At 43.5% G+C, this 27197-nt stretch overlaps 1 long non-coding RNA gene across 10 annotated transcripts in view; it reads left to right on the top strand.

Annotated features, from left to right (window-relative positions):
• Positions 1-24615, top strand: part of LOC110988330 (uncharacterized) — a 107448-nt gene extending 82833 nt beyond the window's left edge. For 3 of the 10 annotated variants that reach the window (XR_015426606.1, XR_015426600.1, XR_015426605.1), the window contains exons 4-5: positions 4565-4628; positions 5231-11508. This is a non-coding gene — a long non-coding RNA (uncharacterized LOC110988330). Of the gene's footprint in view, positions 1-4564; positions 4629-5230; positions 11516-14723; positions 14823-20799 lie in introns of those variants that run through there. The other 7 variants (XR_015426604.1, XR_015426608.1, XR_015426609.1 and 4 more) reach the window with 7 other exon arrangements.
• Positions 24616-27197: the final 2582 nt, after the last annotated feature.

The following is a 27197-nucleotide window of genomic DNA, read 5'->3' as shown; positions in this document are numbered from 1 at the left end:
ATTCTGCAAGGTTGTAGCACCTTGTTTCTCACCCTCCGTCCCTACCATAACTCTGTCTTTCTGTCGATGTTTCTGCCATTGCTGATTCCGGCGTCGTCTTTCTACAGGCAGCACTCGAAAAGGGTCCTTCATTTTCTTCTGCCGTTTGGTTCAGCTTGCCTCCTGCTAGCTTGTAATTAACTGCTCTTTCATTGTGTCGCTGGCATTAAATAGCTCACGGTACATGCTTCATTCTTTCCACACCCCATCCAACCAGTTACCTTTTTAGAGAAGATTTTGTCTGAATTTGCTGCCCTTTGTTTCTTTCATTCCTTCACTTTGGTCAGGAAACAGGTTAAACTGCCGAAAGAGGAAAAAAAACGCACCACGCCAGTTCTTACTTTAATAACCACGCCGTGCACTTGATGGGCGACATTACCAATTCCCACATTCTAAAGGTTGTGACACAGTCCGTGTGTGTATTAGCTGGCAGTGATATTCTTTTGTTAACTACTGTCTGGCCCAGACTGCACGTTCATGTGCATATTAAACTACCATAGCCGGTGAACTTCAATCCTGTGTGTACGTGCCTGTACGTGCTCTGCATGGCTTGCCAGGACCGACTGTGTGACTGTTGTGTGTTTGTGCTTTGCACAGCATACACAGCAGGTTCAGTCAGTCTCCCTCAGCCCTGGCAAGCCTATTGTGCTTTCTGATCCTCCCCATTTGAATCTGCCTGGGAAGTGAGCCAACCTGCAATCTCTACTCGGCCACAAAAAGGGATATTTTCGGGGGGGATTCGTGCCAGTGCCAACCCAAAAGGTTCCGTTAACTTTTGTGAATCTGCACAGCCACTCCCTGTTTTTTGTTTTTTGGTTTTTTTTTGGCGTAAATTATTTGTTACCATTCCATGTTGTTGGTGTGTGGCATGGTTTCATTTCCTTGTTTCAAGGCAGAGCGGAATGCAACAGCTCTTTTCTCTGTGTGCAGTTAACTGATTGATGTGTCAGTGGACTCATTATATTTGTTTGGCAAGGGGTTCGTTCAGTGTTTTTTTGTTGGCACCAGCAGGCAAAAAGCCAGACATTTCAAGATGGCGGCTAATTTTATGCAGCGTGGCGGCGGGGCTGTTCTTTTGCGCATGACGGAATGTGCCACTGTCTGGATTTTTTCTTTGCCCAGCCCTTGGACATCAACGGCACTTACGTGTTTGGCATGACCCATTAGATTTTCGGATTATCTTCGCACATGTTTGTTGGAAGACAGCGGCTGTTGTAACAGCTCCCTCTTGTGTCCGACGAAAGCACATACATCGTCTGAAGTTCTAGACATTTCTCGATCTGTAAAGCCCGCCGATCTGTGACTGGGTAGCGAGGCATGTTTTGTCTCGTAAAGCGTGAAACAATTTGCTTGGAGCATGAAATATCTTTTTGTTTTTGGTCCTCGCTTGACAATCAACAGTAACACGGAAGCAATCCATTTGGTTTTAGAAGGAATACAGAACAGCGATGTCTTCCTTTTTTCCAAATTCCGATGCAGCTGTCACTGACTGACATTAATAGATCAGCGTACATGCCTTCTGTGTGTTCTAGCAGATCAGTTTGGACTGGTTTCCAGAGATTTTAAAACAGGAGTTCCATGTGCGTTTTAGTTGCTAGACCATAGGTGAGTTCAGTACCTGATGTGATGGAGTGGGGACAAAGTTTAGGGCAAATGTCATGTGGTAGGGATTCCTGTTTGTCGGTGTCTCTTTCCAGGGACTGTTGAAACTGGATACTGTCTGTTAGTGTCACTGCATTCATGACTACTGTACCTGTACGAACATTTTTAAGGGGGGGCACTTGTATTTGCCAAGACTGCTAAGAAATCCAAAAGCGATGCACGCATACTTTCAATTGAAGTAGAAAATTGCCTTTTTGAGCAAAAGATGAGCAAAGCAGAATATGGTGTCTGTGTTTTCGATCCACATGTGTAAACGCTCGGCCAGATTTCTTCAGAGTGAATCTTGCAGTCACTTTTGTGGAGGATTGCCCCTGTCTTGGTGGGAGGGGGTGTACAGGGGGTGGACAGTTTCTGTCTGGAATTTGTTTAGACCTCTTGTTGAATGGTCAGTATTTATATTGCACAGGAAGCTAATGTCAGGGTATCCCGTGAACGGACACTCTGGTTTGGGATTTTGGCACCTTGATGAAATTGTCTGTTTCAAGACAACATTTTGGATATTCTGCTTGTTTCAAAAGGATGTCCCTGACAGACTTGGCTGTTCTTGTAGCCCCTTGCATGTCTCCGTATCTCTGCTTGTATTTCTTGCTTTGATCTTCAGTTTCAGTTTTTGAAGCTTCACTGTTCCCCATCATGCCGGGAAAGCTTCGAGACTCGGCTAATGTATGTGTGTGTCCCTCGCTTACATGGGTCCCGCGGTCAAGGAAAATCCCTGAAAACGGTTGCTTTGGAAAGTCATGGGAAAGTCCTGGAAATTGGGGGAAATGGAATCTTGTTGTCATAGGGAAAAGTCATGGAAAAGCCCCGGAAATCAAGATCATGTAAGGCTTACTTCTGATGGGCAGTTTTTGATGTCATAATGGAATAATGATACATTTCGAGGCTGTTTTCTTGTCAGCTTATAGCGGCATTGGTGGTCTGCTATCCAGTCAAAACTGAGCAACTTTTCTCTGCAAATCGGCATTAAATGTCATGGAAATTGTCATATTTTTAGGCCTGGACAAGTCCTGGACTTTGGTGTTCAGATTCCTGTGGGAACCCTGCAGTTAAGAAAGTCCTGTCCTCACCAATTGGAAGAAAAGGGGGTTCTCTGATCGTATTGTCCCTGCTGCATACAAACAGGTGACTCTGCTCGGCAGATACTTACTAAAGGTACGGATGGACTGATTCCATTGAACAAGTAGTCGGCCACCGACATTATTGTTTGATGGTCAGTTTTGGCTCTGAAGCTGTCTTGGCTGTAAAGCAAACAATTGCTGTGTTGTGGAAACTCCACAAAACCGGCCAGGATTCTCACGCTGGTTGTCCGGGGAGGGCCCCGAAAATTTGAGCCCTGTTTTGAACTTGAGTCTGTTCGGGCAATCTGCAAGCTGTGTCGCCCCGACTGAAAAAGAAAGGGTTGTGGGAAAGAACACGTGAGGGAGACTTGAGAAAGTGTCCTTATTTCTCCCGCTCCCCCCCCCCCAAGTGCCAAGCAATGGTTGGGATACACACCCCGGTATACGTAAATGCCGGTGGGGAGCACCTGGCTTCAACAATGTAATCCTTCATGTATAGTGGTTCATGTTCATGTATGCGTGTCTGCCGTACAGTTGCACTGTCTGGCTGATATGCAAATGTCGACCTCCGATGGATCACATGACCTGCACAACAGACAGCCTCAGAGCCCTCCCAGTTTTATTTGCCGGCTGTTCTCCTTAAGACTCGCTGTTGCATCCCCGGTGCTGTTTTTCTGTGTTTAGCGTTATGGATCTCCGGCCCCCAACCCTCGCTTTGATACTGCGATTGGAAAACACTGTGGATAGGTACTTACACGCATCGATATTTGTGTGCAAAATTCTTTTTGAGTCGCGGCAGCTGTTGACAAGTTCAAATTGTTTGGTTTATCTTTGACCCTTCAGGACCCCTGTGCATGTATGTTTGCATCTGCTGAGTCATAACTAAAAGGACCATTGGTAAATTACAGATATGATGAAGCCCAATTGAAGAAGAACAACATGGAGACAAATCTCTTAGGAGTTGCAAAGAACACAAAAATTAGCCAACCACAAAAAAACAAAGTCTGTCCTCAGCAAAAGCTGGTTACCAGCCCAGTGTCGCACAGCACGTTTTCCTTTGGAACTGGTTCTCAGCTGATGTCTGCTTAGTGCTTAATATGGGAGGTTCATTAGGAATTAGCATCTGCTTACTGAGGCAAAGAGAGCAGGTTGGTGCAGAGGGAGAGTGATTTCAGCCACTGAAATTCCAACAGCATCTAGCAAATAACCACTGTAATGTTACAGGTGTCGGGAGGATTAAAAGCACATCAAAACGATTTGTTTAATCGCGTTGCCCTTTTTTTAAGCAAGCTGTAAAAAGCAGCTCCTAATGGCTTTGTTGTTTTTAATTTCTGATCGTGATTTTTTTCACGGTACATTCGTCTTTTTTATTTCGGTTGACATTTGTTTTCCCCGATTAGTATCTGACGGCAAAAAAGGAATATGTGATTATCTCTGACGAACAGGGAAATCCTATTGAAGTGAAAAATGGTTAAATCGACTGGTGGGTTATTGAGAATGGATTGCATTTTCCAGTTGGTTGATATTTTTCAACGTGTCCATATTGCAGGTAACATCTGGCCGCCCCAACAACTGATAGTTTTTAATTTGTGCGGTAATTTCATGCTCGGCGTGTTGGGATCACCTATATGTACGGTAGATGTACATGTACGTGTGTCCCAAGTGATTCCAATTCCATTTTCGAATTTCAACTTTGGCTCTTGCAGAAAAAAAAAAAAAAAAAGTGGGAGAGGAAAACCGATGGAATTGCTCTCATCTTTTACTTAGTTTAACCATCAGTTTATTTCATTTCTTCTTTCTTTCAGGTATGTCGAGCAATTTACAGAAACTTGTCTGCTTTAGACTGCAATCTCGTGGCTGCACAGACGTGTGAGTATTTTAATTTTGTACCAATGGCATGCACTAAAGAGCATGTGGTTCTCAGGGCCTTGAATTTGCCTCTGTAAGGCAGTTGTTTCTTTTGCTCGTCTGTTTTAAAATGTCTGGAATAAATCCCTTAACCCTAACAGTCCTGAATGCTACAAAGTACTACTTAGTAGTAAAATGTAGCACTCAGCCCTGTTGCTTGTAAGAGGACATGACATTATTATTCTCTGAAGCCATAAAACACAATAGATAAGACAATGTACCATAAGACAATGTACCATACAGTGCTGTGGCACTATGAATGCATGGTTTCATTGTTCTCTGTACGAGTAAAAATGGAATAAACCTAGCCAGAAATAGTAATTTGTAGCGCTAGATCCTTCAGGCTCAGAGTGTTACGTAGTATTTTGTAGTACTGAGTACTCTAAGCCAAACAACGCCTGGTACTGTTAGGGTTCAAGAATTTAAATTGGCTACTTGCCAGAGTCTTCTGAAAGGGAAAAAAAGTTCAGGGGTTCCTCATCTTGTGATGGGTGTCAATTCTACTTGATTCTAGCATTGTTGGTGCCCAATCTTAATGAGTTCCGTTCTTGTGTCACACCCAGACCGTTCAAGTCCCCTCTGAGGTTTTCAGAGGCATTTGGCAGGATGGAGGAAGGCGGAGCCCATCCACTTTTACTTCACATGGGGGCTTGATGCTCCTTGAAAGTTCAGGTGCAACGGTTGTGGCATTGGTGCACTGCATCCGTAGTGACGGATGTTTTATGCTTCCTAGCAGGTAGGCCTCTGTGGAGTTTGTGCACAATTGTAATGTACCGGTATGGGGAAAAGCAAGTTCATGTGGGCAAGGAGCTAGTGCAGTATTAGGGAAATACATCGGCCTTGCTGTTATTTAAGCTACCATCATTTTTATTTTTTAATTTTGAAATTAGTGTGTTTTGAATAAGCCTTTTGCGAGTTAAATTTGAATAAAATCTGGTACACTGAGTTCTTTAAATTCACGTGAACATAACAATTAGAATTCTCCATATTAAAACCACTGTTGCTATACCTCGTGATTCGGGGCAAGCTTTTGCTCAGTTACATAAGAGACGCCTTGCAACAATACACTGTTTTCAATGGATTAGAACGGCACAAAGGAACCAGTCCATTCCAGAGATGGCAGTCGCTCTGCAAAAGCTTGCCCCATCACGAGGTATAGCAACAGTGTTTTTAGTCTGGGGAATTCAAATTGTTACGTTTCTGTGCAATCAGATCACACAGTGTACCAGATTTTATTCAAATTTAACTCGCAAGTGGCTTGTTGACAAACGTGAGGAAAAGATCTTGGTTGAGTTACCGGTAAGTGGACAAAGTACATGTACATGTACTCGGCTGAAATTTCAGTGTGAATCTGCGGAAGCAAGCTGGCGTCGACAGCAATACTCGGGAGTTTATTTTGAGGTATAAGAGAGAGCACAAGTGGCCTAAACCATTCACGGATCTTGCATGTTTCAGTAACTGAACAGCTTACATGTACATATACTAGTACGTGTACATGTAGTTTTGCAGCTTATACAGGGCACTTGGGAAAGCCCTAAATGCATTGTCCTCGCAAAGAAGTTGATACCTTGATGTTAAATTGCAGCCTACTCGTTTGTGTTTGTGAACTCCAATGCAATCTTGACCAGAACTCCAAATAAGGCTGGTTACACTCATTTTGGCATTGATCGAAGGACTCCACAAGTCAAGGCTGACGTGGGATCAAGACCTAAACTGCCCCCCCCTTGCACTTGATGCGGCTGCAGACTTCCTAGGATCCCTGGAGTTTACACAGTGCGTCCCCTGCTGAAGTTGTGCATGGGAGCCAAATTTCCGGTAAGAGTTTTTGTTCCATTGGGATACACAGGAGTAGAGCTTTGGTGCTTTATCCCTCTGTAACAAAAACAACAAAAGTAGTGCCCGTACGTGCACGGTGCATGCTTGCCAGTCCGAGTGCATTGAGCATGGCAGTGAGAGGAGTGCACATTTTTACCTTACCATACCTGTCCCAGGAAAATTGCCGCTGCGTGAGGATGGTACGTGCATGTTCGTTTTTCGCAAAATTAGTGTCAAAATGACAGCAAAGAGTGTCAACTTAAAAAAACTCTCGAAGGCTCGACTCTTGGAAAGAAACTGCACTGCAGTGATATATCAGGAAAAAAAGTCAAGGGTGCCCTGTTCTTTCTTTTGAAGGGTTAAGGATGCTTTGGAAGGAAGAAACACCCCCCCCCCAAAAAAGTATCCTGTACCACGTTTGGGGCATTCAGTAACCCAAAGGCCAGATGTGTTCCTGTAGTCTCATTGGCAGTCAACATCCTCCCCCGCATTCCTGAACAATCCTACCTCACTCTGCCCGCGTGGCTAGTGAATTTGGACTGGGCTGAAATGCAGAATGGGAAAGATGTCATTGTAAACGTCATCAGTTTGTCCCGAAACGAAGGAGCATCTGCCGAAGTCAGACCTGCCCACGAAAGGTTTGATGCAATCATCATGACCTTTTCCAAGAAGCAGGCTCTTTCCGTCAGTGGATCCACGGTTCCATGCGGGATTCGATCACGCAGTGCATGTACACACTGGATTGTATGTATATAGAGATGTCTGGCATGGGCGTGCGTGTGTGTGATAACGAACGAACACAACCCACACAATACAGAGTGCCGTCTGTTTATTATTTTCAACATAGAGCCAAAATAACAACAAGTATCTTGAAAATGAAGTGGATTGTATTTCAATCGCAAGAATTTCAGTGTCACATGTACATTTATGGATAAGCAAGAATAATTTTGGGCCAATATTTATGCTCAAGGACACTACACAAGCAGGCATACTTTTTTTCTAGGGTCTGAGAACATGGAAAGAAAAAAAAAAAAACATTGAAAATGAATAGCCTTGCCCCCCCCCGGCCTTCATACTGTACATTTTCATTGGACCTGAACGATAACATGACCAGTTAATAAATGCAAATTACCCTCATCCTTGTGTGTATCTATAGTGATACCATAGACCCTGTCTCTCAGTCTGAACCGTAATTGCAGGAACCAGTATTAAACCAGACAACACTTATTCATTGGCACTGTACCTGCACCGTTTGCTACTGGCACCTTCACCTGTCCAATTGACTCATACGTGGTAAACTGTAGATGAAGCATTGACCTAGTGTGTACAGATACATGTAGAGTACGTAACATGTACATGTGTACATGCATGTGTAGAATAGTCATCTCTTGGGGAGCACCTGTTTTGTCAATAGCTGATTTTTTTTTTTTTTTTACAGAGATTCCACTGCTTCCCGTGCATCAAATCCATTTATACTTGACATCCATTTCTTTTCTTTATTTTAACGCTGTTTGTGTAAGTTCCTTAACATGATTTGTTTGGAAGTAAAGGTGTTATTTTCAAGCCGGATACTGGTGCTGGTACTTGCAATGAACGCAAGTAAAATTGATTGTTAAATGTCATGCGGTGTCTTACTCTCCAGATATGGAATTTTATCCGGAAGAGTTCTTGGGTTGCGTGAAGACTGAGGCAATTTTTCAACAAGCAGGTCCCTTACATGATACCCCCAAACTTAACCGCAGTAGAGGTATCCGTTTTCCCTGTTCCAAAAGGTTGAAGGGACTCTAAAGCCGTGTTTCAATTGGACTATTTCTTCTGTGGCCATGCGGAAACTTGCGACATTCCTTTGTGTCAGTCTACCACGCATTCCCACTTTTTAAACGGTAACGGAACATTTATTCACTGTGCGAGATACAAGTGGCTGAATATCACACGTCCTGAGTGCTGTGCAAATCACCTTTGACCTGATTGGGATATGACAAAATCAGAAAAGTCTGACAAAAATATGACAAAATCTGTAAAAATTTGGCTAAATCTGCCGAGGTGTACACCAGGCTGATGAAGCCACTCACATTAATTAAAGGCTGAGATGTACATTTACCACATCTACTGGTGCATGGATTTTTGAACAATTAAGCAGGAATGGGCTCGGCATGAAAACTGTGCACGGTAGGTGTAGATTAGATAATTGGATTTTAGTCAAAAGAAATGCAACCAGTTGTTGCCTCTTTAATGCTGCAGTGGCTGACCAGCCCCAGAGTGACCCTTGTCCAGGGCCAAATCCATCAAATGGTCATTCAGTGTCAATTGCTGTGTCAACACTCTGTCCAAACTCATTACATGGCTCACTGGGGATGAATGACCTAATGCGTCCTGCATTGCTACATGTACATGTTTGTTACACCAGCCCCATTTACAGGTGTTTCTCTAGCTTGGTGAAAGTGGGAGGTCAGAATTAGCATAATCCCACCCATTTAATAGTGAGCGCTATTAATGATGCCAGGTGCCAACTTCAGCTGGACTGCAATATGGGTCATTATTAAAGGTATCTCTTGTAAGAGCAGGATGTACTGGCACAGGTGCTGTGTGACTGGACATTTTGGGCCGAAGGCGCAGTCAAACATCAGCTTCCTGGAGCAGACCTTCTTCAAATGAAGGGAAGGCTGCCCGCCCCACTGTAATGAGATTGCCAGTACGGGAGAAGAGAACAATGAATTAGAAAAAAGGATTTACAGTGGATGAAATGATAGCCAGTCGGCGCATATTTTTCCCTGTCTGTTTGCCTAGTTTGTCTGGGCAGAGTAACTGTCCTGGGCAGGACAAGTGACCACGCAGGCAAACCAGTTGCTGACAAGAAATGTCCCAACAGCCGCAAACCCAAACAGGGTGCACTTTTAAGTGCACTCTGCAGAACTAAAGGCATTTGACATGTGACTGCTGGTGTGACCTTGCCGGCACATCAGAACTTGATGATGCTGTGTCTAATTTTATCTTTTGCAATTCCAAAAAGAAGACAGCGAAAGCAATTGGACCCCACCAACACCTGTCGTCCTGCTGTGCCCCTCCTCCCCGTCCCCCCCCGAATCCTTCTCAGCCCATCGTTTCTAGCCGTCGTTCCTCTCTCACTTTTTAAACTCAACGTTGGATTGAGACGGGTCTCCTTTCTGCAGATAACAAAAGCCAACAAACGATGAAGGTGGAGTTTTTTAGTTCAATAATGTTCTTTGGCCAGGCAGATACAGAGCTTTGCTGTGGTTGCTTTGTGCTCAGTCTGCACATGTGATTTCAATCGTCACCTCAGGTGGGATTCAAATCCCGAAAATTGATTGCTTGGCTGTTGTTGTTTTGTGGGCCTGTATGGTGCTGAGCAGAGACAAGCTGGCCAATTTGAAATCTGGCCCAGCGGCGGACGCAGCAATCAGTAAATCAGGATGTTAATTTGCTGTCTGGGCCATGTGCACACAGCCTTAGCTTCATCTCATCAAGGACACGATGTCTGTTGTCAGAGAGTTCTAGGCTACGAGCAAAACCAGGACTGGTTATAAAATGAGTAGTAGCAAAACTGGCAGGCGGTGACACTTGCGTGTTATTGTTTGCTCATTGATTGTCGCTTATGATGTTCATCTGCTTGTATGATTATGTGCATATATATAATGTATCTAGTTTTTGATTAGCTCTCAATAAGATGATAAGGTCACCAGTTTCATGAAAACAGAAATACAGATAAATCAGTTTGCTGGGTGAGGCCTGACTTTTTCCAGACTTCCTGGAAATCCATAGAAATCTTCCTGGCTGGAAAGTTGGGTGGATAAAGAGGCGGTGAAGGGGAAAATGATAAATTATGATAAATTATTGAAGTATAGAGTGCCAAAGTGAATTCGTCACATGCACAGTTAGTGTGTAAAGGCATTAGCGTGAGAACCAGCGTGTGAACCAACATGCGTGCGTGCGTGTACCTTCGTTTGCACTGCTCTTTCTGGTTCACAGTGATGTCACACTTCGATACTCTATACCGACTGGATTTCCTTTCTTCAGTGTACTTGTTGGTCCCCCCAAGTTCTGCTTCTGATTACAGTTCACAAGAATTATGGACAATTTACATGTACACAGTGCTAGTCATGTAATCACGACGGCAAAGTGGCCAACAATGTCCATGTATCGTGTGGTAAGCATGCGTGATGCATCCAGACAGGCGGGCGATAAACCATGTGCGGTGGCAGGAAATGTTGTTGAAACATGCTCGCTTCAAGTACTAGCAAAACAACCTCCAATTAAACTGCCGAACACAGAAAAATACATACACAGACAAGAAACCAAGTTCTGTGAATTAAATTGCAGAAATCCTCTCGCAGTATTGAAGTTTTTTCAGCCTTCAGCTGCATGGAAAACCGAGCATTTCAATAAAAGGAAAGGTTGAAAGGGGTTTTGTTGAAACAGAAAAGACACCAGGATCTATTTTAATTTTTTTTGGGGGGGGTTAATTTTTCCAAATTTGTTTTTCTAACTTGCCGATGAAAATTTTAGGGTCGTGCCGACAAATTAGGGTTGGTTGGGAAACCAGAAGCAGAAGTTTTGTTTGTTTGGCCTTTTAATACGAGGAAGCACTAGAACAACTTGTTTCTGTGATTTTTCAGTTGTCCCAAATCTTCCCCCAGTTTGGTCCACACCTAAAGGAGCCCATTTAATGAATTTGTACAAATTCAACTTTCAAAAGAGTTCCACTCAGTGATTGAATTTCAACTCTTTCGTTTCCTGGCATTTGCTGCAGGCTCTGTTGTGTTTTTCCTGGTGATTTCAGTGCACAGGTGTGGTACATTTTGTCCTCTGTCCTTTGAATTTTGAGAATAATGAATTAATAATAACTTCACTCGACTAAATGTAACTTGCAGAGTGAGTTTAGGAATGTCCAGTTCACCCCAGTCAAGGGATGTTGTTGCCCCCCCCTCCCAGTAGAGGGGCGAGGGGATAGGATGGATGGAACCAGGCTGGTTTCGTGGCATTCCACACACGTCTTTGACCATCCAGGCTACCAACCGAGACTTCCGGTCTGCCCAAACCCGTAGATCCGAACTTGTGTTGGAGTCTGTGCCACAGGTTCGAATCCACAGGTCCGGGGCTGGCCGGACCTCACATCATGTCTGCCCAAGATTGTGTCTTCCCGAGGACTGCAGATACAGGTAGATCTGTAAACTTGGGTGAATAAGCTTGAATGTTTGGCGGGGGGGGCGGGGGACAACCCAACTCCGGCAAATGGTACTTGGAATTCATTGAAGGGCAAAATAATTAGCCCTCACATCAGCAATTATTCACCTGCGCTCATGCACCGGTACTATCTGCCCCAAGTTGAAGTGCACCCCCAAGCGGCAAAAGAAAGACAGATGGTTGTAAGTTCTCCAAGCCGGTTCTTGCACGTATTCTGCATGTACACAAAGACCGAACATTAAGGAATACATTTGATACGCATACTCAGCATGCTTCGCGTCAAATGCACCACCGATCTCCATTATAAACGTGCACCTATGTGGTACCAAAAAAGTACCAAAAAACATGCCCTCTTTTGTACCGCTCGGAGCCGATAGCCCTAAAAGTCTCAAATCCTCCAATTTCAATATGATTTCACATACATGTACACCCCAGGGGGGTTAGGGTTTCAACACTGAGTACTTTTCAGAGAGCTTGTGTGACAAGATTCACAAGCTTGCTCAAGTTGGACTGCAACCAACTACAGGGGACCGATACATTTTGCTTCAAGTGGACATCTTTGGTGTTGAACAATATTCAAATTGATTACCTTGTGGCCACAGTAAATGCGAACATCGCCAGATATTAGAGAAGGCAGAAAACATCTGAGTTATGCAACTGATCTGCATGTACTTGACAACCCATGTAAAAACCCAGCTTTTGAAAAGCTCCCATCATGGTCAGTAGTGCAGTAAGAATAGGCAGGTTGCACCTGCTGAGTCATGTGACCTACAGTACAGTCAATATCAAACAACAAACTTGGCATCCTCCCATAAAACGTCGCTGAGGTGTAGTTTACCAAAAACTAAAGTCAATTTCACTATACTTACTCAGCACATCACTAGTCTCAGTACTTTTCCAACCGTCCGCTTTATTCTTGGTCAACGACACTTACATGTACACGTAGGCCTATCTGTACATGTATGACACCCTTAGCTATGGGAGGACGCCATGTTTGCTGGTGTCTGATAACCATTAAAGGTCGCACGACTTAGTAGTTGCAATCGGTCTATTACATGGACCAGTAGCTACATGTATTAACAGAAGGTTACCCCCTATGGCACCTCTAAGTGATAAATGCTAATTGACTAAACAGAGACCTAGTCAGCATTAGAATATAACCAGTTCATTGCAGCGTGCGTACTGTAGCCAAGCACACCATATGCTGCAGTCAACAAATCTTTTTTTCTTTTTTTTTTAACACGAGTTCAAGGTTTTTTGTGAAAAGGAAATCTAAAGTAAGTCAGTTGATTATTGCATTTTCTTGTGCTGTAATTTTTATGAGTATAGTTTTTTTTTTTAAGTGGTTTAAGCATTCAGTTTTAGTTGCTCATTTTTTTGGGGGGGCATACATGTACGATAATGCGCTTTTGACACAACGCCTGGAAAACTCACCAGTGTTCTTGTAATTGTTGCAACCCCCGCAGCTGGTTGTTTCCTGGATTTTTCTTAATTCCCTCAAGAAAGAGGAGCTTTTGCTACGGTCGCTTTTCCTGGTGGTCAATTGAAAAAAGTGTTTTCTTGATATGGAAACATTTCTGTTGCACAGGACTGATACCGTGTGCTCTTGACTAAGGTTTTCAATAGCTATTCATATTGGGTGATTTTTGAAATGCTTGACACTTTGACATTGTGGTGATTTTTCACGGATCCTGCATGCACCTGTCTCCATCGGAATAACACGCTCATAAATTGTTATCAACCTGTTATTTTGTCATTGAGTATCTTGTTGCCGACTCTGAACTTCTCGAAAAATCCACTTTTCACCATAATTTGAAAACCATGCATCAGAGGCTGGTTTTTCACGTTGGAGAATAGAGTCGTGATTGGTATTGCCCCGTTGCCAGAAAAGTGGTAATTAACCAAAGGCAATCTGAAAACACACTGTTGCTCATTTGAAACGCTTTTATTTTCTTCTTGAAGAAAGCTGGACTTTGCTATGAGTAGTGTGAGGACTAAATTAGTTCATTACAGTTGGATGAGGTTGTTGAGAGTTTAAACTCAAAAGTTCAATACTGTGAGAAAACAGGTTGGATAAGGTTGAGCTGAAAAAGTTGGCATAGCTGAGGTACTGTACGTGTACCTGTACTGAATTTCACCTCACTGGTAACAAACTTGAGAAAAATGCACTCCTGCAGTTTGGATTAAGAAGTTGCAATATAAGTGTCGGACATTTTTTCAAAAAGGGACCATATGTTAATGCTGTTTATTTTCCAGTTTTCACTTTGTGTCCTCAAATTTACTTGCTGGTAATTTACAGAACAGAGTCACCTCTGTAATTTGGTCACCTGTCTCTCTACGGATACATGTACAATGCAAACAGTTTGAGTTTTCTCACAGGAAGAGTTTTCCTACTGTGTTCTTCTATGAGTAACTGAAGCATGTGCAAGTCTCACTAAATGTTCCCCAAAATTAAATGTAGATTATTTTATCCTTTTAGGACCGCAGGGTCCAGTGGTCCAGAGGGCACGGTATCTTAAGCCCTTGATGTTTAATACCTTTGGCCAGGTCTGAGTGTGTGGGTTCTCCCGGTACATGTACATGCACGGCACTGGTACAGTAAAACTTCTGAGTCCACGCATTTAGCATGGTGCCGTATGTCTTCAAGCTATGCAAGATACTGCAAGCACAGTGAATGGCAAGGGTGTGCCAGTCTTCAGGCCAAAGCCTGATTTCAGGCTTTCATTTGATATGTTTTGCAAGTTTTGCAAGGCTTCTCCAGCCTTGTTGTCTGTCCCCAGACAAGAACTTGACTGGCATCCCTGGAATGGTCAGAAATGGCTTTTTGTCCCCTGTTAAATGTTGCAAGCACTATATGCTCAGTGCTTTCCAACTGCCAGCATGGAATTGAATGAACCCACTGCTTTCAGATCTTCACTGTGCAAAATACTTGCCCTGTTGTAAACGCATAGGTGACTGCAAGAAATACAGACCTCTACAGACAGTTAATACACACAAGCTTTGCTTCCAATTGTGCTATGATTTTTTTTTTTTATGAAGGAATCTATGGATGGTGTAATTTCTGACTGCCATCGTCGCTGGAGAGAGGGCGCTGCTGGAGAATGGCCCGATCATCTGAGCTTAGAGAAAGATAACTTGGTAAGCACAGGGCTGTAAGCAGAGCACGTTTTACATTTGGGTGAATACATGGGAAACCTGCAGTAATAATGGATGTTCATTGGTTTAATAATTCACGGTACGCTGCAGTGAAAGTTGGTAAGGGTCTGTCACCAAAGCTTTCAGTGCTGAACGGCGTTCCAATGAGAGCACTGCGTGATCCGAGCAAACCAAACCCCTGAAAGGGAGCGGTGGTCCACATGTTTGGCCAGGTACAGGCAATTGCCACATGCACTCATTCCTTTGTCTGGGGCACAGCAAACTTCTTGAAACATAGACGTTGCTGCGACCAAAAAAGTCATGGGGACACATTTGTACCCCACAACGTGGTGTCCACTTTAGTTTCAAAACAAAGTGCCCCGCACTTGGGTAAGGGCTTACTCGTAGGTACATTATCCATATCAATGCACACTGTATTTCTCAAAGAAATGTTCCAATGGCAGAGTATGGCATTATGGTCAGACACTGGACATTTTCCGACCACTTTTGGTGTTTGTCCGCCCATGTAAATGCAGATGTAGATGGGCAGAATGTCTCACTCACTGACTGGGTTGACCACCGCCGAGCCCTAGCACGGGTTCTCCAGTCTTCACAATTCCTTATGCATGCAGCCTGCTTGTTTGTCACCTCCACCTCTGGATTGTTACTCTGTGTTGTCATTGAGCCCATCCCAAGTCCCCTCACAAGGCCAGTTACAAGGCCAGTCACAAGTCCCCTCACAGGGCCAGTCACAAGTCCCCTCACAAGGCCAGTCACAAGTCCCCTCACAAGGCCAGTCACAAGTCCCCTCACAAGGCCAGTCACAAGTCCCCTCACAGGGCCAGTCACAAGTCCCCTCACAAGGCCAGTCACAAGTCCCCTCACAGGCCCATCCCAAGTCCCCTCACAAGGCCCATCCCAAGTCCCCTCACAAGGCCAGTCACAAGTCCCCTCACAAGGCCAGTCACAAGTCCCCTCACAAAGCCAGTCACAAGTCCCCTCACAGGGCCAGTCACAAGTCCCCTCACAAGGCCCATCCCAAGTCCCCTCACAAGGCCAGTCACAAGTCCCCTCACAAGGCTTATCCCAAGTCCCCTCTTAAGGCCAGTCACAAGTCCCTTCAGAAGGCCAGTCATAAGTAACAGGGTGAACAACGACAAAAGAATGCTTTCGTCACAGTTCATTTGCATAGCTTGTGAATTGACTTAAGACCTAATGACTTGTGCTGGACTTACAGGGACTTGCGATGGATTCGAGTACTACTCTGTTTTCTTTTTAGGTGACAGCACCGAAGCTGCGAGAGTATTCTTGTGTGACCTTGGTGTTTGTCTGATCGAAAGCTTGAAATAGCATAATAAAGTTGGTCCTGCTAGTATGTTTTGTCTGAGAACTTGTGGGGCCTAATTTCACGCCCTGCAGTGGGCAACGTTCCGACCTTTTGAGACATTTCCTAAGATTGGATCATAGATGCCTTCATGTGCGACTTCATCCTCATTTCAGACCGCTAGTGTCCGAAGTAATTTGCCGATGTTTCTGTTGACTCCGCAAGAGGTTTTGAAACCTTGCCCCTAGCTCAGTCCAGGTGGCGCTTTTAAGGAGGTCACATTGTGCAGGTGCTTGAGCTGTGTTTCATTTCCACGTACCTTCACGTAACTCTCGCACCCCTCATGGTTACACAACAGTGTGTTCTGTAACTGCCCAACCTAAAGATGTTATGTGCCTGCCCTCACAACCTCCCCTCATCTCACCCCACTCCAACCCCCCAAAAAGAAAGGGAGATTAGTAATGTGGAATTTAGACCACACCAGCAGCCCGGCTTGCTGAGAATTTGACTTCAAAATTATCACTGTTTTGATGTATACTCACCTGCAGTGACCCTCAGCTATGCTTCTTATCAAGCCCCCCCTGTGTCTCTCGGTTCACAAAATAATTGATTGTCATTTACTTTGCCAGGCAGCTGTGGTGGGTGCCAAGCAATGAGACACGTTAACATTGATAGATACTGCTAGGATTGGATTGCACCGCATGTCACTGGAGTAAACATGTTTGTTGTCAGTCAAGCGATGTTTACAAGCAGGAGATCTGCCGGCAGGAATTGTTCACTCAGGATCTCCCACCCACCCCCCCTCTCCCAGTCTTTCTCCATTCCTTCAAAACATAATGAACAAAATGTCTTTACTTTTTCCACTTAATGTTGGTAGCACGAACGTTTGGTGCCAGATAAAAAAATGACACGAGTCATTTATAGGAATAAACAGTTCAGGAAGTGAACTCACACGTTTTGTTTGTCTCTTCAGGTGAATTTTTTTTAACCGCTGCAAAAAAATGTGTGAGTCCTAGGACAGCCGAGGTGTGTTTTGTGTTTGGATTGGGGGCCCATCAGCTTGCTTGTCCTGCTTGGGTTGACTGAGCACTTGACCTTGGCAAGTCTAGCCCTTTCTGTTGATCTTGGGAGCTATAGGAGTAACCCCCTAGCAATTAACCTGCTCCCAGCAGGTGGTTGTGTCATTACTGGTACCTGTCTGGTCTGGCAGCCGGTTGTGGAGCTTTGATAAAGATAAAAGTGCTCTGACCTGAAACTGGTGTGTACAGTGTCTCTGTGGGGACATGTGTTGCTCAGTGCTGAAGACACACTGACACTTGTAAACAAACAGCTTGGCACCTTGTTTGCGTTGGTACATGGAGCTATGAGTTGTGTGACACCAGCCTCAATGTGCCCGGAGCTCTTATAGTGTCTTGCCAATTGGCTACAGGAGAGCTGTTGAAATCCAAAGCAGCGCCTACAATGTTTTAGTTCATAAGATCATTGAGCTGGCTAGTTGGTTGATCATTTCTCTACTCCAGTAGCAATGCAGGGTTGTGCCAAAGAATCTGTAGAACTTTGTAGTGTTGTACACATTTCTGTCAACCTGATTTCACACCGTCGGGGGAACATTTAATTGTTAAGCTAACACTGTAGCATAATACGGGTATCTTCAAATTGGCCCGAAATAAAAAAATAACCAACATGCTCTCAGAGATACCCGCTTTGGCACAGACATGCATGAGTTGGGAATTGTCGCTAACAAGTGCTTCACCCAGCAGTGACCCGGATCTGTGTGGAAAATGTCAACAGTATTTAGTTGATTGTACACGTCCCTACTCATGCGTGTCTGTATCCCAGCCAGACTTGCAGTTCATCTCACAGGCTGGTCTTTGTGAAATGGGGCTGCATGTACCTATACATCTGTGCAGTGTCAATTAATTCCCCGTCTATGGTACATGTAGAGTTTTGTTGTTCCAGTCACATGTCCTTTATACCGGCTCCTGTACATGTACCTGTAGGTAGAGGGATGGCAGGGCTGCATATTGCCTTACGTGCCGGCAGGCGTGTCATTGGGGATTCAGTTCACAGTTTTGGGCAGACCTGCCGAGGAGGGAAGAAAAAAATTGGTTGCAGAATGATTGGAAGGCAGGACAGGGGAAAAACCCAAACGGCTTGGCGTGCGGGGAAGAAAAGAAAAGCGTGATGATGGGAGAAATTGGCACGGGAGAGAGTGTGTGTTCTGCCTTGGACTTTGGTCCTTGGATGCCACGCTTTACACTCTGCTGTCGCATCTTCCTCAAACAAAACAGCACCGTGGTACGGTTTTATCTTTACTGGATTGACCGTGCATTATCTACTAGGCTGAGTCAAGTTAAATAACTGAATATTCACCCTGCCATTTTTTGTTCTATCAAGTATTTTTTTTTTCCAGAAAGCTTAAAAAAAGTCTTGAAGGGGAAGTCATTTTTTGTCTCATTATTGAGCACATGTAATTTACTCATTGGATAAAATTATTGAAATATAGTTCTAGAATTCAATTTTGAACAGAATACTGTAATTGCCTTTTTTTCCCTTTTATTTAATTGTTTTTCATCTTTGAATCATTCAGTTTCAAAAATAGATGATCAAATATTTGATAATCGGTTGAATATCTGAATATTCATATAATTGGCAACGCTCTGTTAGGCGTGGCGTCCACTGCCGGCCGGTATCTCTACAGGCCGAGACTGCTTGCCCCTTTTGTGGCCGGTATAATCCTCGACATGTATTACTGCCTTTCACGGCCTGTACGGGCTGGTCTGGCCCGTCGGCATTTCAAAGTTGCTGAATTGAGGGCTTACTTCCCAGGCCCTCCACTGATAAATAATGAGCATTTAAGCGGATTAGTGTCAACTCCGTTAACAAGCTAAATTTCTTGCTTGGAGTGGTACATGTATCTTTGTTGTACAGAGACCTTGAATGAAAGCATGAAGGAATAGGTCAAAGTACATGCACAGGTTTCATGATAACTCATGACTCTCCTGGTTCACGGTCTTGATCCGTCGATTTTATGAAAGTTTAAGGATCTTATGAGAAAACCTTTTTAGTTAAGGCAACATTACTGTGATTCTATAAACTCTTTTTTTTTTCCCCGTGCCTTACGGGCGGCCATTATTTGCAAATCCGCCTCAACACAGTCTCAAATGCGAGAATGAAATCGACATGCGGCATTTGTTTGTTTTAATGGGTTGCGAATGGCAAAATGAAACCAGCTTGCACGCGCTTACATTGCACGCTAACTGCAGCGCTGCGAGGAGTTCATGCACAGTACATGGTCACAAATGCACTCAACATGCCCTGTGGGTTTGTAGCTCCACCATTGCTACGAGGGCTTGTTTTCCGTAGTCCTCTCCCTTTTACAAAACAAATAAAAAACACACAAGATAACCGGAAGAGTAATTCTTCCACGAGAAGCCACTCGGGGAACTCAGTAACAAGAAATGCAAGATCCCAACGATCGATCGCACAGTTCTTCAGGCAATATTCCAAAAGGCAAGAATGCAGTTTCCCGACTTCAAAGACTGGTACACTGAGAACAAATGTAGAACTCTACTGGCTGTAAATGAACGCTGCCAAAAACTCTGACAGGTGTACGAGGATAGAACTGTCAACGAAGGCGCGAGGAATCTGTGAAGTCACTGCGTGTACTTTGAATATTTTCAAAACTTGGCTGATTTCTCTTGTCATTTCAGATTTCTTAGGGTAGGTGGTGTTTAAAGAAATAATTTAGTACATGTTACATTTCATTTAATTTGATTGTGTGGTGTTTTTCTTTTTGACCATGAATTGAAATAATATTTGGAATTTCAGCAGCTCTAATCTTAAAAGTAAATTTCGAAATCTGTTGAAGATAATAATAATGCATTTATATTGCACAGAAACCATAGAAATGTTGTAATGGGCATTACAAATATTTAAAAATACACTAAATTAATCAAAAATACAATAAATTAAATAGAATTACAATAACAATGATTGAAGTTGAATGGCTATGGAGATATTTCTTGATCACATACAGTGTAAAAAGCAGCTCAAATCAAGAAAATTTTCTGGAAGACCACTCAGCCATAACACTCCACCGGAAATAGTTGCCAGGCCCATGTCCGTGACAGGTCACTAAGTCCCATTGTTTGGCTGGGTAGGATTAAGCCAATTAAAGAAATCCCATTGTGGTGTTCGTCAGCAGTTGACTCCTACTAGAAAGCAGAAACACAAAGAATCTCCAGGCAGGAGGGCCCTTAAGCGCAGGTTCGGCCGGTAGCCCCGGCCGGTTGAAGGGGGATTAAAAGCTACCGGCCAGAAAGGGGCTGGCCTGTAGAGAAACCGGCCAGCAGTGGACGTCGCGCCTTATGTACTTCCTCATGTATGAGTCGGCTGTTTCGAGAATTACCAAAACAGCTGGGATTCCCCTTCACTCCCAATTTTACATGTGGGTACATTTGGGTATTTGCACATGTGGGTACGTGTGTGTGTGGGTACGGGTGGGTACATGTGATCTGCATACCAGTTCTGCATATGGTTCAGAGTAGTCAACAGCTTTTGTGCAAAAGTTTACTAGATCCATCTGATAACTTTCAAGTGTTTTTCCTCGGCACATGGTAGTAAACATTCTGATCATCTTAACCTGTCTTCCAGGTGCATTTGGGAAACTAGATGGTACCAGCACAAGTCCACTCGGCCATTGCAGAAACAAGAAGGAGGGGAAACTGCCAGAGAAGAGACTAACCCGGGGCTCTGTGCAGGTGGATTGTCTCCTGAGGGCACGGCCCACCTGAGCCATGATTGGAATTCCCATCAAGATGAAGGGGTTTGTTGAATGAGATCAGTGGGTGTGTCCTCTGAGAGGAATAGGGTGCCCATTGATATGAATGGGTGCGTCCATTGATGTGAGTTGGTGTACATGTAGGCATTGAGATCAATGGGCACGCCCCCTTTAAACAGAAATAGAAGTAGTGTGGTCAAAAGTATTGACAAAATTATTGTTGAAAAGCATTCTTGGTTTAAAGATGGTTATGGGATTAAACTCCCTGTGAAATTATGCTCTGCGGAAAGCTGTCAATTTTGAAGAAGCCAATGAAAGAAGGCCATTTAAGCGAAGCATCTGAAGAACAATTTTTGGAATATTGCCATTAGAAGCAAGTGTGATACACGTACCACACACACACACACACACACGTGCCCGGTTACTACAGTTCGTCAGATCAGGGTGTGACATCGCTTAACTGCATTTGGCTGAACGGGAGAACGGCTTCAGACGCTGAATTCAGATGCAGTTCAAAATATGACTCGGGGCCCCTTTTGATCTGAAATCAAAATCCTAGAGTATTGTTTTTCTCAGAATCTGCCGTATTCACTGAACTGAAACGTCATCAGGTTTGTTCTCAGGCACCCTTCTTTAGATTCTCAGTTAGTTTGTTGCCTCAAAGGAACACGATGGACGAATGATAGACTGTACCAGACCCTTTGAAATAAAATGAGTTTTACCCGTGCAAAATGTTGACACAGGAAACTTGAGAAGATTCAAGTGCGATGAACACAAAGACAGGCTTAATTTGTGGACAGGCTGATGACGCGTTGTAAAAGGCTCCTCGCCTTCCCACCCCACATTTCCTCTGGGTTTGTTTGGTGTCGATAATCTCTAGGTGAAAATCAGGGTCAGAAAAAATAAAATGCTTTTGATCGTTCAAAATCAAAATTGAAAAGCAAACGATTAATCGATGGAAAAACGTATTGGAAACTTGCAGCCCGAGGACAAATGGATGTTGATGCTGTAGAGTTATCATTTAGATGTACAGGAGAACCTGATTACCAGTCTCTATAACCTACCTGCTTGGGGGGGGGTCATGTTGGCTATACACTCCTTACCATGAGTGCCTACTGTACCCAATTATTCTGTGCACCGTGTCAGGTGTTTGCCTCAGTGATGTTCCCCGTGGTATTTTTCAGCCCTAGATATGTGCATGTGAACAAGGGCTGTCTTTGGACAGAACTGGGTGGACTGTGTCCATGTTGCTGTCAGTAGACTGGCTTTCTTGGACAGGTGCGGCTGGACGACCTCTGTAGACTAGTCAGCAGGCGTTCCCTTTGCGTGAGGTAGTCGGTTGTAAAGATAAGAAATACACCTTAAGGCGATATCTATACAACCCACTAACTTTCCAAAAGGTTTGCACAGGCATCGATGGACCTGACAAGACGCGGCTTGGATAGTCACAGACTTGAACATCGTAGGATCTGATTGGACAACTCCTAGGTACTTTTACCAGTAGTGTGGTTATTGAGGGATCTGACTGGATGGACTGGTGCAGACCCAAATACTGCTGTTAACAGCAAAAAACAGGTTACCAACCAGAGTGCCATGCAGTGTACAATCCTTGAGACTGGTCTTCCACTCATTGTTTGCTTAGCGCAAAACTCTGCTAAGCAGTGTATTGACTCTTAGTACAAGGCTGTTTGCAAACCAACTGACTATGGCTGGAAATAAAGGTTCTATGGAAAGTGGTTGCAGCTGCCAGCAATTGGCTATGTTGTTTGTTGGCTGTGGCCAAAATTGCTAAAAAAGAGCTGTGAACGAATGGCTTTTTTTGCTGGTCCTAGCCCGTTCTTGCTATGCTCACATTTTCTCTGTTGGGCTAAGTTTTGTGCTGTTAGGCAGCTGTTTGATATTGGCACCATTGGTTGCTACACAGGGGTCCCACATCTCAGGACTTGATTGGTCAGTGGACAGGTACTATTGTAGTTCAGGTGATGGCACTTGTCAGCATGGAACAAATTTCATTCGCCAATCTGGACCAGAAGCTGTGATTGGAGGAGGTGGTTGCAATCACATACATCGGGACATCTGATTGGACACGATACCCACCTCTCAGTCCCTGAGACCCTAACTTGTGATAAGTAAATGAAACCACATGTTAGTGTCTCAGGAATTGAGCGTTGCGGAGACCACAGCAGAGAAGCTGCCGAAAAGTGGTGCCCTCTACGATCACAGTAATCTTCCTCCAAGGGGAAGTGATGAAAACCGGCGCAAATGTTGTGTCAATCAAAAGCTGATCTCCGGAAACCAGTCATGTTTGAAGTCTGTGAATTGTGGATCCGTGTGACAGGTGTGCAAACTAGATTATAGAATTCCACTCTGTTTAGGGGCACGTACATGTAGTGTAGGTCGTTTTCTGAAGTGGTGCTGAGACCCCAATGTGATTCCATTTAGAAGTTTTGTCCTGTGAGTGCCTCAACTGATATATCCAGCACTGATCAGGAAAGAATTCAAAGGTGTACATTCCTTTTTTTGGGTACCTACAGTGATAAATACTAAAAGTCGAACCCTTGTTCATTGGCAAATTGTTCTAACTAAACAGTGCCTAGTTCATGCTGAATCTTCTGACCTTGTCTTTCAAAGGAAGCAAGATTTCAGCGTACTGGGAAATACCCCTGTACGCTGCAGTACACTTGTGGAACTGTATTGCCTTTTTAACAATTTGGCTCAGTCAAACAGTCACATTCATTCAGGGGTGAGATGTGACATGGTTTTTCCTGATTTTAGGATTTCTCCATCGATCGCCTTTTTGAAATGTATGAACGTCGCGAGTTTACCATGAAGGTGTTTTTATTGTTACAAGTTGATAGAGAACATCAGAAATGGGTATTTCCAAGGGCTGCTTCCAGGCAAACACATGCATGTACCGGTATGTATACCATAAAGACCCTACACCCTGCTGCAGTGCCCTCAAAACCTCTGGTGATTACTTTTTTCTGTGGATATTTCGTTTTCCCCCAAATCCACCTCAGAACATTGTCTCAAACTGCAGAGTTTTTATGTAATCAAATGCTTCTTCAAAGCAGTAATGTTTCACTGCTCATGCAGTGTTTTCAAAAGACAAATTTTGTTCTGTTTAACACTTATTCCGTGTTTTTCGTCCACATCAGTTTGTGCTTCTGCTGATAACCCGTGAAAATTTACAAAGTTTTGCTGCTAGACATAACAGAAAAAATCAGTGGGATACGATGTGCAGGGTCCTTGAAACGGTAGCGAGGCCATAGTGTAAAATCATTGTGTAAATTTTTGACCACACCAGGACCCTCCACGGCGGCACAAGAAACACATGGTATTCAATTACGTGATAGTGTGGTAAACAGTTTTGCTATTACATATTACAATTACGTGATAGTGTGGTAAACAGTTTTGCTATTACATAGTGGGGTCATAGTGAGGTCTTTCCCTGATTTATTGTAGTGCATCAGAAGAAATAGCTGTTGCTATGGAAACTCTGTTCAACTTTATTAAAGGTGCTGTCCCTTCAGGATATTAATATTTCCAGCTAGCAGACGGATACTGCTTCTCATAAATGTCTTTGTTGATTTAGACAAATTTGAACTACTCGCACGCTGGAAAAGTGTTAGTAAGATATGATGTTGAAGTTGTGGCCTAGAAATAAATATCCTTTTTGTAATAAGCAAGAGCGGGGTTGTGTGTCGTTAATGGTTGTCTTGGTAGTTCATACAGTTTACTCTCGCTGATGTAATTATAGCCTGACCTAGCTAAAATGTTGACTTGAGCATGTGTGCATCGGTCCAGTCCCTCTGGTGTTTGTGACTCATGTGCCGATGGTCTGTGGGTTTGAATCCCAAAGGTGCTGGAGTGCTTGGGCGAGAACGTAACAATTGCCCCTCACCACCAAGGTGAATGGGTACCAAACATGTGGGACTGGTACATGTACATGTATGTCTGCTTATGGCCAAGTGTCTGAAAGTCTCAAATTTGCCGTGCACATTAAAGCTGGGCCATGTGCTCACCATCTTCAGAATGGAATGGAATTAACAGTTTGTCCCAACAAGAGACCACTGTACATGTGAAATCTGCTGATGGCATTATTTGCTAATGTGCTCTGCATGTGTGCGGTGAATGAATGCATGCACTTTGCCTTCGTCAGAAGTGAGAAGGAACGAAAGCTGAAGCAGTCACCAAACATGGTTGCTGTGTATGAGGCCTGAAGGACCACATGCACTTGTTCTTGTAAACCACAAGGGGCTATTGACTATTGGTGTGGATGCGGGATACATGAGCAGCTCAGGAAGACGTACATGGTTACAGCACTGATTTGTGCAGTTTACTTGTATTTAAAAAACCAACGTGTGTATGTATATGCAAGCATATTGATGTGAAACTGACATTACTTACAGCATGTGGAATAAAATACCGTCCACAAGCCATGATTTTACCCATTTTTTCTGGACCGCATACAATACCCCAAAGGTGTACTATTTCTAGTTATCTCAAAGATGCCTCAGAGTTGCTTGAAGGTACTTCCTGGTTTTGAACCATAAAGGAACCAGGAAATGAATTTTTCCTAGAATCACTCTTTGTGTATCTCTGTACTCTTTTTCTATGTATGAAGACGGTGTGATATCTTGTTTGAGTTTCGTGAACTGAACGGTGCACTTTTTGAAACATTACATATTTACCAAGCATTTCTCGACAAGTGAGGGCACTTTTGCTTTAATGTACATGTGATTCCAGGAAGACATGGTTCAGGTTAAATATTTTCATGTTCAAATTGTGAACCCCAAATTTGCTATCTGGGAACATTTCTGTGAAGAGGATTTTTGCTGGATTATTGCCATATACTTACACAGCAATAAATTGCCAAAGAAATGAAATCTGCCGTAGCAGTGGTTAAAAAAATCTAGAAGTTTTCTGTGCACAAATCCATGCAACATTGAGATTCAGTGCCGTGGATGACATCATAGTTCTGCTCGTGAATATGCAAATATGTATTAGCATAAAAACCAAACGCATCAAGGTGTGGGTCAAAATGGCAAAACAAAAATTTAAAATCAGGTTAATTGAAACCCAAAGATGCGATTTCGAGGGTTTTTAGTAAAATTTATGAAAATATTTCCATTTCCTGATTCCTTTAACTATGACAGTATTAATTCCTTGCTTTTGTTTGCACGAGATTTTGATGCTGTCCTTTTGGCAGGCATTGTATTTTACGTCAGCAAGTTCTAAAAATAAGGTACAGAAATGAGAAATTTCAAGTATGCTCCAATTGTGACAAATAAAAAAACAAATGCTGGTACATGTATTAAATAGCATGATTGGATTTATCCACAGCAAAGACCAGGCACGCATGGGCATTTGCACAAAGCAAATTGAAATGCCCATTAAGTAGTTGCGTAAGGCACTTTTAACATCCGGCTCCAGGGCGGTATTTTGTTGCAATTTCCATGTCTGCTCTCAACTGGTGATTACACATTCAGGCAGACACTTCTGGGCCAGATTAGAGAAAGTAGGCTGAATTGTGGGTTTCATCTTTGCACCAAGTACACCTAGACTTTAAAAAATGAACGGTGTCCAGGATTCACATAATCATTTAATAATAATAAATTCATTTATAAAGCCCAAATTTCATATAGATACGTTCAAATGTGCTGTACAATGAAGACATTAAGCGTGGAACAATGAATACATTTAAACATACATGTAGTTGAGCCAATGGCATACAGGGGTGCCTCGGGCAGCCGCCAAACGGCCCACATTCACCAACATCAGTAAAGAGGAGACAATAAGAAGCAGTTTACAGTTTTAGAGGTGGGCGGAAAACCCCCGAGGAATATTCTGGCTAAACCAACGGAATCAGGTAGGGACTGAAAACCCAATCCACATGTGGACCAGGTCGGGAATCGAACCCGGGACCACAGAGGTGGAAGGCGAGGAAAGAACCACTGCGCCAACCTGACTCCCCATTTACCATTTTGGAGAAGTCATGACCCTTTTTTGCTATGAGAAACCCTTGAAAAGAATTACCTTATCCATGCTCCAGCCTTCTGCTATTCATATTCAATGGATTTCTCTTCACACTCAATTCAATACCTCATTAAAAGAAAGGCCCAACTCCACCATTTTGGCCTTTGGAGAGTCAATTTATTTCCTTTGTAACTCCTTCAAAACATATCCACCTTTTTCCTTTGAACTCAAAAAAGGTTTTGCTGAAATTGTGCCCTTCTTTCATGTAGGTATTCAATTCCCTCCTTAGCCA

Source organism: Acanthaster planci, linkage group LG10 (assembly GCF_054643075.1).
Source record: "Acanthaster planci isolate LZ-2023a linkage group LG10, COTS_SCS, whole genome shotgun sequence".
NCBI lineage: Eukaryota > Metazoa > Echinodermata > Asteroidea > Valvatida > Acanthasteridae > Acanthaster > Acanthaster planci.
This window is presented reverse-complemented; position numbering and strand designations above follow the sequence as displayed.